The 15,329-nt window shown below is 34.9% G+C and overlaps 2 long non-coding RNA genes across 2 annotated transcripts; both read left to right on the top strand.

Annotated features, from left to right (window-relative positions):
- The first annotated feature begins 1,693 nt into the window (after positions 1 to 1,693).
- Positions 1,694 to 3,408, top strand: LOC110864102. The gene is made up of 3 exons (XR_002549623.2): positions 1,694 to 1,818; positions 2,342 to 2,431; positions 3,145 to 3,408. It is a non-coding gene; the product is annotated as an uncharacterized LOC110864102 (long non-coding RNA).
- A 2,761-nt stretch (positions 3,409 to 6,169) lies between these two features.
- LOC110864103 lies at positions 6,170 to 9,189 on the top strand. The gene is made up of 3 exons (XR_002549624.2): positions 6,170 to 6,308; positions 7,570 to 7,655; positions 8,179 to 9,189. It is a non-coding gene; the product is annotated as an uncharacterized LOC110864103 (long non-coding RNA).
- The last annotated feature ends 6,140 nt before the right edge of the window (positions 9,190 to 15,329 follow it).

The following is a 15,329-nucleotide window of genomic DNA, read 5'->3' as shown; positions in this document are numbered from 1 at the left end:
TTCGAACGTAACGCTTTCCAGATCGAGTACGACGTTCCATTGTGCTATAGAAGAACCATGATATCTTCCTTCACTGCCTGTTGAAGAAGACTAAGCATCATTTTCTCGTCTTTGTACTTTTTTCGAGCATCAGCAGTAAGATCTTTGATTGGAACGGGTTCTTCATCATCGTTCAATGGTCGAACATATTTTGTTTCCACACATTCCCAAGCGTCAAGATAATTCGCTTGCACCCAATTTTCAAACCGACCTTCCCAACCCTTGTATTCTTCGATGTTCATTAACTTGGGAGGTTTTTGCATCGTCCCGGTTTCATTTTCCAGCATTGTGGTTTGAATAGCGGTGATTGGGGTACTAGGAGTAGCAAACGCGTTATAGAAATCCTCGTCCATTTTCAAATTTTTTGAAAAATATTTCAAACAGCCTTAAAAGCGAACAAGAGATGTCAACAGTACACAAATACGGACTAGATAATCACAATGTCACAAAGGCGGTCCAATAAGATCATATAAGCGAACCAGATCATATAAGCGGTCCAATAAGTATGTCAAATAAGCGGTCCAATAACTGTTCGTTCGAGCGATTCAGAGTTGATGTTATACGAGCGGTTCACAACTTGTTTTACGAGCGGACCAGGTAACCGACCGAATGGGCGGTCCAAAATGATGATGTAAGAGCGGTCCAACTATGTGTGTATAAGCGGTCTAGAACAACTAATTACGAGGGGTCCAGAAGTGTTCATAAAAGCGAACACAATTCGGACATCATTATGATCCACTTTTTCTGCGAATTTCGACACAAAACTTTCAAGGGTTTATCTCTATGTAGTTGCGCACAATCCCTGAGATTTTCAGCAAATTTCGACCGTTGAAAATGTCTGAATCTGGAAAAGAAGGTGTAGAAGATATAATTTTTGACGATTTCCAGCTATTCTCTGTAGAACTCCTCCTCCTGAAGCTCTGATACCACTTGTAGGATTGTTTGGCGACCCGAATGAGTCGATCAGAGGCGTTTTCGTCAATTACAGGTGCGGAATAACAAGTAATCAACGTAGGAATAGCTTGCAATACACTTTAAACACTTTCTGTATTGATTTGACGGTAAATACACTCAGTTCTTGATCCGGCAACACTTCGGTACGAGATTCAACCAACTGTTACAACTGAAATCGCTCATGGACTATATATAGTAGTCTGGAACCGCTTATTGGACAGGCCCAATAAGCGGCCCACACATGACACATGAGCGGTCCAAATAGTTGTCACTCGAGCGGCCCAACCAACTAGTCATACGAGCGGTCCACTAGCATGTCCATTCGAGCGATCCTAAAACTCTAATGGACTATGAGCGATCCAAACAACCTAAATCTATACATTTTCACATTTTCTCGAATATTGTGCCCAGATCTAACATCTAAGACTTATGACTCGATACAAGACGTAATCAGCAGATGTAGTGCACCAACATTTAGTCATGAAGTATTTATTGTTAGGAACAAATAACACTTTATATGACATGCTTAAAGTGTTCAAGATCACTTACTAACTAGTTTGTATAAGTAACTTGACTAACGGGTCAAACGGTTAGTGAATGGAAAGAATTATGGAAAAAGAAAAAAAAATAGTTGTTGAATAAATAGCATACTTTGGTGAATAAGTGTGTAAATCCATAAGGTGTGATGGCCATGCTAATGGTTGACTAATCTAATCATCTTGTGGATATGATATGGTAGTTTGACTCTGACAAGCTAGGTAGGAGCTTGGAAATGAACGGGTCAAATGGATACAAGTTCAAGTATGAAGCTCGCAAGGATGCAAGGTAAGTATAGCTTACACTAGTCATATATTTTAGAATGTTCTTTTGTCGTATTGATTACAAGTAAGACAAATGGGAATTTGAGATATGGTGTTCCGGCGTGTGGTCGTACGGAACAAGATAACCAATTAGGATAAGAGACCGTATTGATGGTAAAAAGAAAATGAGTTAAATCGGTGATTCGATCATATTATGATGAATTAAACAACTACTTTTAAAGGTTACCATATAAGGTAAACCATGATAACCAATAAGGGTAAAAATTGTAATTCGGTCACTTGTTGATAATAATTGTTCATTTTGAAATGCACGTATTTCGTAAGCCTTAATAGGCCAAAAAGCGTTAAGAGGTGAATTACAATTAAAAATGATCGTGCGGTGTAAATCGGAGCGAGTCGTGTAGACGAGATGGCAAAAAGCTTCATCTCGCCTATATAATCGGTCATCTAGACCAAACGGGTCAAAAGGTGAAAATATCACTCTTTGACAATATCGACTAATGATTTGTTGAGTTGTATGATCACAGAAATAGTTATCGAGTGGATAATTACATCGCTACACTTAGCGGCTATTGAGGCAAGGTATTTAAATGGGTCAATATAATGATCCGAGCCAGGTACGCATAATAAATTAACTCTCATTTAAACGTAAGGTTTAACGAGAGTTAATCGGACTCTAAAATAGATTTCGGTTACTTTAATAGGTAAACCGAATGTTACGAACGATGGTCATTACGTTTGAAAGGTCTAATAACCTTTCAAACAAAATCATAGTTAAGAAGAAGGCTTATGGGTCAAACTTGTTTACAAAAATCTTTCATCGTTAATGAAGGGCCAAAATGGACCAAAACGTCCTTATAAGTCCAACTGAGCAAACAACCCCTAAAGGTTGTTTGGAAACGAGTTTTATGGTTAGACAAATACTTAGGACAAATATAGAAGAGATGTAATACCTTAGCCAAATGGCTCTATTTGAGTCTTGCCGTAAATAATGAGTTGAAGTGTAAAAACTCGGTTTATATAGTTTATCATAGTAAACCCACAATCAATTCAGCCATGGTGGAAAATTATATGATAAGAAACGTGGTAATGCAAAGCATGAAGAACATGCAGCAGCTACCGTAAGTTACGGTAGCTACCGTAACTTACGGTAGCAACTAAAGTTGTTACGCTGAAGATGTACTGCCTTACGGCAGCCCCTGAATGCCCAGTGGCTACCGTAACTTACGGTGGCTACCGTAAGTTACGGTAGCGCCCAGCTATTTTTGTTGAATTTCGTTTCGTGTACCCGTTTAGTATGACTAAATCATTTCATGTTTATGAAATGTAGGTACATTTTGATGCCGGAAGACGATCAAGCTTAACGAAGAACCGAACACGATAAAGATACATGCTTCCGCAAGTTGTCGCCGTTTTACATTTCAAATGACGAATTTAATTACACTAAGTTGTTTTACTTTCAAGTCTAGAAAAGTTTTAATAAACCCGTATTTGAGCAAGAATGTTTAAATCTAAATACTCATTAAATTTGTAATTATAACCTGGTTGTTACAAGTTGGTAATCAGAGCTCAAGGTTAAAAGAATAAAGTGTTCGGTTCGAGGCTTGATCGCAAATCCGGTAAGTATAATGATTTAGTATGATTAAAGTATTGAGAACAACACACATGGTTATCGTGCAATACACGTTACACCAATAAAAACGATATAGAATAGATTTAGTCAACGAGATTACACGCATTGATGCGTATAGTAGAACAGTCTTATATTATAATATGGGCATCCATTAATGTCGAAATTACTAACTGTTGTAAATGTTCTAGTTGAAGGACACTCGCATCTAAATATAGCGGGAGTCTAACAAATTGCGGACTTGACGGAGGAACGGTCCAAAGTACGACAAGTAGAACATACTCACCAAGGACCTAAATCACGTAGTGATCGCGAACAAGGCTAATGGCAAGAGAAGCCCGTTAGGGCAAGCATTACCAGGTGCACATTTTAAATTTAATTGCACAAATAGTAATATGCAACAAATACGTAGAGATTGAAAGTTGCATATGTAGATTAAAAACTTGGAAAAACCCGGATAGAAAATCTATCCGGGATATTGTTTCCAAGAGAAATAAATAGAGGTGTTACTTACATTGGGCGTGACGTGAAAGTTATAAAAGGGGCATGTATGTCATGTGTTGATCGCCTACTCTGGCCAAGTAGGTAGTGAACACATGATATCATGAACTTTTTATGATGGACACGCTTACACCCGATGTAGTAAGGACGGGGCGAGTGGGACAAATTAAAAAGTACCCAAATGAATCAGATAAGCAAAATATTTGATCATAATGTAAACGCACAGCCGAGTGACGGAAGCGTATTTTATAGGGATAATGAGCCCGAGAGAAGGGACAAAGAAACATGTAAAACGATTAAGGTACCCATTGGGAGGGGGTGTACTTACACTCGAACCCGGAGAATGCAAACATGTAAAACGATTAAGATATGCACTGGGAGGGGGTGTACTTACACTCTAACCCGGAAAATGCAAACATGTAAACTGATGTAGACATGTATTGGGAGGGGGTGTACTTACACTCGAACCCGAAGAATATAAACATGTAGAATGATCAAGATATGCATTGGGAGGGAGTGTACTTACGCTCGAACCCGGAAAATGCGAATATGTCTCTAAACGGGTCGTTTTTGTAAAACGTCAAACTCGAGAACAACGTCGGAACATAAAAATGAAACAAGGTCTTAATGCATACCGGGAGGGTTGCAATAATAACGACTTCAGTAAAACACCCGGTTGATGGGTAAGAATTAAACACATGCGTAGACCGAGAAACGAGAACTTGGATGGAAAGTCAAAAGACTCGGGTTTTGAGTCATGACTAAAAGACGACAAAATGACGTAAATAGAAATCTTGATAAATTATGTTCAACCATTTTTAAGTTGAACGGGTCGAATACGATATAAAGCCGGATGTCATAAGTAAGCGCAAGCCGGATAACGGTAGCGTTAAACGCAAAAGAATAATGAGCCGGTAATGGTAAAGAATCCAATATGGATATATGCAAACCAGAAAACGGTGAGCGTAAGAAAACCGACGCATAAACAACGTGAAAAGTCATAGGGTCGGGATAATGATCCAAAATAAAACGATTGTAGTTATGAACTACAGTTAAGGTTAACAGATCTGAAACTTGAAACCAAATGATTTTGTAAATATAAACAAGGTGCCTTGACACCAAACATATATTTTAAGAAATAACGTTTTCATAAACCTAAATTCTGATAGGAATTTATATAGTAAATATTAGAGATATAAGTCTTGACACTGATAAGTGCAAGACGATACATTCGAAAAGAAAGGTTTTCGATAAAGAAAGGTTGGAATAAACCTAAACATGACGTGACGCGATCACGGTCAAGAAAAGTAAGGTGAAGTAATCATATTATAACCCGAGTGATGGGTATAAAGTAACTGGACTGATAAGTCTAATTAGTAGGACCGGTTAAGGTCAAAATTCAAATTAAGAAATTGTTTAATACGTTATTCACTACGAAGAGTAACGTAGAATAAACATAATCTATAAACTTATGTGACTAAGTGGCCAACGTTTGGCGACTCGGTCAAGTAAACAACAAAGGTATATAGATACAAGGAATAAAGTGACGGCCCATGAGACCTCACTAACAGAATTACTGATTACTTATTTGGAGGGATCATAAAGCTATAAGTTCACAAACAAAGGAATTGTTGCTAAAAGTGAAAGATTTCACTAAAGACTAAACGGGCCAAAATAACGGATTCATAAAGAATCCGATGATATATGAAAGCAATGGATATCGCTAAGTTAACTAGACAAGTGAAAATAACGAGGTTACGTTATTTCAAGATTGCACTATGTCGTATGAGATACGTAGACAATTAGTAACCAAAAAGATATTACCATACTTTTCCGGTAATACTAACAATTGGTTAAAAGTATAAGTAATGTATAAAAGATTTCTCGGATCAAATGCATTGAGTTTAAACTCGATGATTTAAGTAAGAAAAGGTTTCGAGGACGAAACCTCTTTAAGGGGGGTAGACTTGTAACACCCCAAAAACGGGTTTGGTAATCAAACCACGTAAATATTAAAACGAAACGGGTTATGACTACCTCGAACCCACCAAGTAACTAAGAAAGATTTACCTAGTTAGTTAATTGTCTAAAACAATAAACGAAGCATGAATTGGTACCCTCTTTTTATAAAACTGGAACTATAGGGACCAAAAAGGAAAAATGATACAAGTTTGTGAATAAAATTAATAAAAACCAAAAACACACACACATATGTGTGTCTTGGTCGAACGTACAGGAGAGCAAAAGAGGGTTTCTCTTTGAAACCCTAAACTCACGAAATTTCAGTAAATCGAAGGGAAATCGAGCTAGAAAATTTGGGGCTTTTACTAAAATTGTGATCACCAAGCTTAGAGAATCAAGAGGTATGTCAAAAATTATATTTTGATGATACGTGTGAAATTTGATAATAATGCATGAATGTTGTTTGGATGGAATTAGAATGAAATAGTGTCTAGGAATAAACCCTAGTCATTAGATTGTTGAAATTATGCTCAATACATGAGAATTCCATAATCACCATTGAAGGTGTTAAGTGGGTGATGTAGAAGTATGAAGACACTAGGATTATGATAGTTGTACTAGTGTAATTTGAATTATCTAAAGCAATTTCAGATTTGTTGATGTTAAAGTTGATGTGAAATTACCAAATTGATGTTAACTTTGGTAAAAATATCTAGTTATGAACTAGTTAGTAAACATGTAAAATTATGCACACTAGGTGTTTGTTAAAATGCCTAAATGAAAACTAAAGTGCTGAAATAGATGATGTTTTTGATATCTCTTAGCCTACAATCACTGTGTTATAGGTTTCTAACCATTACCAAGAGTTTAATAAGGGTTATAGCCATGGAAATGGGTTACAATTGATGGTTTGGGTCGAATTTGAAAGGAACCTAAACATGATTTCCGTAGCTTTTTATATGGATTTTGACTAATCTTAAAAAAATCATATAAAATCAACCGTTTATCCGATTTGGGGTTCTATAGCTTTTCGGAAAGCTTATGAAGTAAATTTTTACTGTTTTCAATCATAAGAAACAAATGTGGTTGTTAAAGAGGTCAAAAATGTGATTAAAACTGCTGTTCAGAAAACTTAAAAGCTGATTGAAAAATGAAAATATAGTTGTTGTGCTGATTTTATAAAAATGATATATAAATCATAGAAAATTCGTTAGAAGGTGTACCTTATATGCATGCGAAGGTATTGAAGTTTTCTACGATCCATTTTTGAACATGTTAATCTAGTTCGGACTTTAAATGAGTCATAATGGTCGATTACAGCAGCTGAATAGAAAAACGTTGCACAGTAATAATGTTATTATTAATCTGGAAAAAGACATATGATTGCATATACTTGTTTAGTCATGAAGTATTTATTGTTAGGAACAAATAACACTTTATATGACATGCTTAAAGTGTTCAAGATCACTTACTAACTAGTTTGTATAAGTAACTTGACTAACGGGTCAAACGGTTAGTGAATGGAAAGAATTATGGAAAAAGAAAAAAAAATAGTTGTTGAATAAATAGCATACTTTGGTGAATAAGTGTGTGAATCCATAAGGTGTGATGGTCATGCTAATGGTTGACTAATCTAATCATCTTGTGGATATGATATGGTAGTTTGACTCTGACAAGCTAGGTAGGAGCTTGGAAATGAACGGGTCAAATGGATACAAGTTCAAGTATGAAGCTCGCAAGGATGCAAGGTAAGTATAGCTTACACTAGTCATATATTTTAGAATGTTCTTTTGTCGTATTGATTACAAGTAAGACAAATGGGAATTTGAGATATGGTGTTCCGGCGTGTGGTCGTACGGAACAAGATAACCAATTAGGATAAGAGACCGTATTGATGGTAAAAAGAAAATGAGTTAAATCGGTGATTCGATCATATTATGACGAATTAAACAAGTACTTTTAAAGGTTACTATATAAGGTAAACCATGATAACCAGTAAGGGTAAAAATTGTAATTCGGTCACTTGTTGATAATAATTGTTCATTTTGAAATGCACGTATTTCGTAAGCCTTAATAGGCCAAAAAGCGTTAAGAGGTGAATTACAATTAAAAACGATCGTGCGGTGTAAATCGGAGCGAGTCGTGTAGACGAGATGGCAAAAAGCTTCATCTCACCAATATAATCGGTCATCTAGACCAAACGTGTCAAAAGGTGAAAATATCGCTCTTTGACAATATCGACTAATGATTTGTTGAGTTGTATGATCACAGAAATAGTTATCGAGTGGATAATTACATCGCTACACTTAGCGGCTATTGAGGCAAGGTATTTAAATGGGTCAATATAATGATCCGAGCCAGGTACACATAATAAATTAACTCTCATTTAAACGTAAGGTTTAACGAGAGTTAATCGGAGTCTAAAATAGATTTCGGTTACTTTAATAGGTAAACCGAATGTTACGAACGATGGTCATTACGTTTGAAAGGTCTAATAACCTTTCAAACAAAATCATAGTTAAGAAGAAGGCTTATGGGTCAAACTTGTTTACAAAAATCTTTCATCGTTAATGAAGGGCCAAAATGGACCAAAACGTCCTTATAAGTCCAACTGAGCAAACAACCCCTAAAGGTTGTTTGGAAACGAGTTTTATGGTTAGACAAATACTTAGGACAAATATAGAAGTTGAAAGATGTAATACCTTAGCCAAATGGCTCTATTTGAGTCTTGCCGTAAATAACGAGTTGAAGTGTAAAAACTCGTTTTATATAGTTTATCATAGTAAACCCACAATCAATTCAGCCATGGTGGAAAATTATATGATAAGAAACATGGTAATGCAAAGCATGAAGAACATGCAGCAGCTACCGTAAGTTACGCTAGCTACCGTAACTTACGGTAGCAACTAAAGTTGTTACGCTAAAGATGTACTGCCTTACGGCAGCCCCTGAATGCCCAGTGGCTACCGTAACTTACGGTGGCTACCGTAAGTTACGGTAGCGCCCAGCTATTTTTGTTGAATTTCGTTTCGTGTACCCGTTTGATTACGTTTTAAACCAAGTATGACTAAATCATTTCATGTTTATGAAATGTAGGTACATTTTGATGCTGGAAGATGATCAAGCTCAATGAAGAACCGAACACGATAAAGATACATGCTTCCGCAAGTTGTCGACGTTTTACATTTCAAACGACGAATTTAATTACACTAAGTTGTTTTACTTTCAAGTCTAGAAAAGTTTTAATAAACCCGTATTTGAGCAAGAATGTTTAAATCTAAATACTCATTAAATTTGTAATTATAACCTGGTTGTTACAGGAAATTAACCCTAAAGCAGGCTCTTGACTATGAGATGAGTCGAGAGTCTGATGGATACCCGATTCCACCAAGATTGTGTAATAATCGAAAAGAAGATCATAATTAAGTTGTAAAATGTTATAATTTCTTATAACTTTGATTCAATCTTGTTTGAGTGATGCTCCACAACAGTTTGCCTAGGTAAAACGAGTGGAAACCATCTTCGAGATGGTTAGGATCAAAGGTTTTCCAAAAAGAAAGTTTCATGATTAAAATTCAAGAAATGAAATAGAAATGTAATTGAAATGAGAAGGGGAATTCTTACAAAGCCTCTGATCGTCAACAACAATTTGAGAGAGTTTGCAAGAGAAATGGCGAATTGGAATGGAGACATAAGGCGTCTATTTATAGATTTCAGGAAAATTAGGGTTTCTTAGAGAGTTGATGAAGTCTCAAGATTATGCTGAAAGTGGTAAACGAGAGTATAAGATGACTGATGTGAAAGAGTGTCGGATTAGATCGTTGTAATACGTGAAACAAAACAAACTTAAAACACAAGGTAGTCCATTCGAACGAATGGACTTAGTCCATTCGTACGAATGGACACTTCTGCCTAGGATGGATCGACTGATTCGAGTGTGATACGAACTGATTTGTATGTTAAACAGTAAGATAAATTATTTAAACCAGGTAAGTAAAATGTTCTGATGTGATTACATATGTTAAAACAATAGGAAAATGATTCGGTGTGATAGCAGAGTCCATTCGTTCGGATGGACATAGTCCATTCGTACGGATGGGCTGTTAATGTTGTAAAATTTTAGTTTTTAACTGATTGACCTGAAATTGTTGAAGTATTTGTTTAATTTGCTTAATTCAGTAGAAAAAACCTTTAATAAATGACAAACAAGTGTGAAAACAGAATCCAAAATCAAAACAGTTTGTAGGAGAAGTCCATTCGGACGGATGGGCAAGTCCATTCGGATGGGTGGACACAGTCCATCCGTGCAGATGCGCTGTTTTTGATGAAAATCTATGTTTGATCTGTTAAATGGATCATTTCTTGATGGAAATTAACCCTAAATCAAGGTCTTAACTATGAGATGAGTCGAGAGTCTGATGGATTCCCGATTCCACCAAGATTGTTTAATAATCGAAAAGAAGATCATAATTAAGTTGTAAAATGTTATAATTTCTTATAACTTTGATTCAATCTCGTTTGAGTAATGCTCCACAACAGTTTGCCTAGGCAAAACGAGTGGAAACAATCTTCTAGATGGTTAGGATCAAAGGTTTTGCAAAAAGATTAAAGTTTCATGATTAAAATTAAAGAAATTAAATGGAAATGTAACTGAAATGAGAACGGGAATTCTTACAAAGCCTCTGATCGTCAACAGAAATTTGAGAGAGTTTGCAAGAGAAATGTGTGACACCTGTGTCACTTCAACCATCAAAAAGATACCAAACCAATGAAATATTGTATTCATACTTGGGATTTGTATAAATATGTGCATCGTTTGCACATATCAATTCTTGTTCAATTTCGAGCTTTAAATCGCTTTCTAGAAGGTTATACGCGAACTGATGCGTAAATATAACCAGCTTAATGCAACAAACACTCCGGAACAGTGACATAGGCTTAAGATACCTTAAATAACCTTTACATAACTTAGAAATAAGTTTTGGATGGTTTGGTGTGTTGAAATCAAGTTTATTCGATCGCATGGACTATTTGTGTCAAACTGCGAAAGTATGCCGATTTGCATAGTAGCAAACATTCCGGAACTTGATCATAAGTTAAATATACCTTAAATATCCTTTGCATAGCTTAGAAATAGGATTTGTGGGGTACGGTATGCTAAAATAAACTTTATTGATCAATAGGGACTAAAAAGCGTCAAAAAGTGCATAAGTTTGCATTTTCGCGCATATCTTACGTTCTGAATATATCCGGACATCCAAAAATGTATGTAATCATTAAAATATTTTATTTTAGTGATTGGCATGATAAAATTCCATTCGTCGCGTAATGTAGATCACTTTTGCGTTCGTTACAATTTCCGTCGTAATTAACCGAACAACGCAACCGTACGACCAAACGACCTGACATCCGATATATTTTTGAGCACATTTCAAGTTCCCTATACTTTAACTTCATTTTATAGCCTTGAAATGGGGTTAACGGGGCTTAAAAGTGCCAAAAAATCAAGTTTTACAAGTGCAGGGACCATTTTTGAAATTTCTGGCAGATACATTGAACTTGGTCCATTTTTGAGGTTTTAATGATTTTAACCAATGGTTTTGCACTCTATGGGCTGGAATTTGATGGTTTTAAGTATTCCCATGGTTTTGAAAACCATGTGCCCAAGTGGAGGGCCAAGATCGAAGCACGAAATGCGAGAAACGATCCTAACGGTTCTCCGAAATCTATATATACCCAAGCTCTCATTCCATTTTCCTCACACCTTGATTCATTTTGCTCTAAGTTAAGGTTTAAACACTTCATACCTGAGCAAACTTGGATCAAACTTCCTAGCTTGGACCCTTTGTAAGCATTCTTTCGTTCTTTTATGCGTTTTAAGCACGAAAGTCAAACAGTGTTTGACTTTCTGCTTTGACTAGGTTATGGTCTACACAAAGTTCGTTTGAACTTTGCAACGTGAGTGTAATCACGATGGTTATAGTCCCGTGTGACGATACCTACTGATTACCACGTTAACTAGGCGTAGTGACGAGTCGTAGTTTCGGCCAAAATGCGTATTCATGCGTATTTTGTAACCAAACTACTCTTGGGTATCAAAACACTTTGTTTTGATATCAAAACCTGTTTTCTAACTTAACTAAACATGTTTTAACATGTTTAGCTCGTCACTTTTTAGTCTCGTGCTTGTTTAGAGTCGTACGTCAAGCGGTCTAACCAACCGCTTAGACTTTCGAACCCGACCCATTTGGTCGATCATTAGGATCCGACCATAGTTGTTGTCACGACCCCCGACCCCATCTAGCCGGAATCGGTGCCGTGAGCAGTTCAGTGGACCGGTGATTATTTTGAAAATATTTTGCAGCGGAAATTTCATTAGGACCGTGAGTTAGGAAAAATATCAGAGTTTAGTAACACCGGATTTTATTTAAATGGATGGAATAAATTCCAAGTTTTACAAAGGTAGCTTTTAATGAAAACAATATTTCTTAAGTTGATTTAATAAATAAAATAAGCCACTTCTTGAAGTCTTTTAGTGCCGGATCCAATCCTTACTCCAATCTACTGTAATTACCTGAAACGCGTTTTAAAAAGATTTTGTCAGCGGGAAATACTGAGTGAATTATTCATTTTACTGAAAATGACACGTTTTATGATTATTCACAGTGTTAAGATCTTTTACGCATGTTTCTGATATCAACCAACTACCCACAGTATTTGTCACTCGACCAAATCTGTGACAGTGGTCATATCACCATTGGCTGCCCCAATGAATGACGTAAATCAACTAAATTAGGTTCGCCCACCTAAAATGATTTAAACTGTAATATTGTGCACAATACCTCACATACTGGCTGTAATTTGGTGATTACATCAACTTAATCACTGGTATTATAATCTCGGAAAATGAATTTGGAGTATTGTAAAATAGTTAATAACTCACAAACGGTGAGAAAAGAATTTATAAAAGAAGAATAACTCACAAATCATCATGCAGGATTGAGTTAACAAACTTCTTGATTCTACTTCTTTCGATAATTAGGCATGTACTTTATTATTCTGGATCTTCTGATGATTTAATAGTTTGTTTGATTGTAAGGGTGTAGTTGGGAGTGTTTTTGGTGGTTTAACAGAATAGAATACGTGTTGGTGTAAAACCCAAATCAAACCTTAACGGTAGTCATGAGATTCGAACCTTAACGAATTTCACAAAAAACCGGGTTAATGATCAATACAGCAGTTACGATAATTTCCCGAGATCAAATTCTCACAATGAATGACCAAGTGCAATACTTCAACTCATTTATCAAAATGACAAACGACAAAGTATAGTACTTCAACTCGTATATCGAATTATCGACAACGACAAAGTACATTGCTTCGGCTCATTTATCGGATTACCGACAAACGATAAAGCATAGCCCAATGTGGGCGGCACTTAGGCATTCTTTGGATATATTGATCACTCGAAAAATGAATCGTAATAGCGATTGAGTGATTATTGGTTAGAACACCAACGTATAGAGAGAAGAAGAAGAGAAATGAGCAAAGAAAAATGAATCCTAAGCTTCTTATTTATAGCAAGCAGGCAGGCAGCTCAATTTCATATTCTGGTCGATGTGGGATTCTAGTGACGTGCTTGCTAGCTAGCTTGACGTGCTAGCTAGCTAGCTTAGTTATTTTATTTCAGCTGCTTAACTCGCTTTTCTTGTATAACTTTTAAAATATAACGTTTTATAAAACGACGAATATGTCTTTAGAACGAGCATATTTTTATCTACGTTTTAACCTAAGTTTTATTAAAAACGGAGTAAGGAAAAAAATAATATATTTTATTATTAATATTAAACGTTCTTATACGACCTCATATATATCTATTTTTAATAGACCTTACTTAGCTTAATTAATCTTGTTAGCTTAATTAATATTGATTAACTGATTAATTAATCATACTAAACTTAATTAGGGTTTCCTTATTGCATAATTATCATACTAAATATTAATTTTAGTGAGGGTTGTTACATTCTCCCCACCTTAATAAAAATCTCGTCATCGAGATTTAAACTATGATATTTTCTTGGGGTTATGTTTCTTCTTTTAATTAAGAGGAATAATGTAGCGTTGAATGGAATCAAAAGATATTTTGAGGGGTATGGACATTTTAAAAATAAAAATGATTTGTTAATGATTACCCGAAAATCAATATTGTTTACTTAAATGGTAATAGATAACAGGATTTAGTGTATTGTAATCTGAGTACATAATTTTACCAAAATAATGACGAATCAAACGAATGACTCATGAATAGGGTTTAACACATGCTACAACTCTATTCGGATGCTACAAAGCGTTGGTAATGATTTGAAAGAATTCAATAATGATGACCGAATAAATTCACCGTTTTCGAAATTGTGAGTTTCAAGGAAGCGAATCTAGATATTTCAAAAATGAAATGTTCAAACGAATGAGATGAAATGGTATAGTTTTTTCAAGGTGATTGGGTTTAAGCCAAAAGATATATGATCTATAGATATTTAAAATGAATGTGAAGAACTTTTTTGGAATTAGTAAAATTCTTTGTCAGAAGAAAACTTACCTTGATTGGTACCTAAGGAAGACTTAAGATTGACCAGTTAAAAATGAAATGAAATTATGAAAATGATTCGGCAAATATTGAATTATGATATGAAAAAATCAATGTGCTGAGATGGGTGATTTGTAAGAATACATGAAAAGACAATAAAGTTAGAGTATTTTTGTCTTAATACAAAATTGTATTCAGATGATTTTAATCAAAATGTTTGATTTAAAGATAGGTGATATTTTGGTTTACTAAATACCTTTTCCTTTTATGTTATCATAAAGTAGAATAATAAATAAATATAGATAGGTTTAAAATATCAAAACCCGTAATAATAATATATGTTTTATAAATAGGTTTACCCAATATCGTGGAACTCATGATTATTATTTTTAAAATCAAGTATGTTTACTATAAGATTAGGGTATCATGAAAGTAGAATAATAAATGTTTATTTTAATATCGAGCATACTTAAATATTGGCTTGCGTAAATGACATTTGATATTTTAATATGTACATATTATAAAGGAATATTTCTATAAGTATTTAATAGTTGTGAAATATTAACCAAAAGTTTATTTATAACATGTCTTGCTTATGAATATTTAGGCGATTATTTAGATAATTTTATTCGTCTCTTTATTTGTTTTATGAAAATATGTTTTCTCTTCACAGTACGAAGTATATATATATATATATTTCTATAAAAATATTTGTATATATAATTGAAATTTACTAAATAAGTATGATGACTTAATTTATATTAAATAGTTATTATCATTGTTGGATATTGGTTAGTACTGCCTTGTTTAAGCATAGGTGATCAGTCCATGCCTAACT

Source organism: Helianthus annuus, chromosome 6 (assembly GCF_002127325.2).
Source record: "Helianthus annuus cultivar XRQ/B chromosome 6, HanXRQr2.0-SUNRISE, whole genome shotgun sequence".
NCBI lineage: Eukaryota > Viridiplantae > Streptophyta > Magnoliopsida > Asterales > Asteraceae > Helianthus > Helianthus annuus.
The sequence above is the reverse complement of the archived record's forward strand: the minus strand, read 5'-3'. Positions and strand labels throughout refer to the sequence as shown.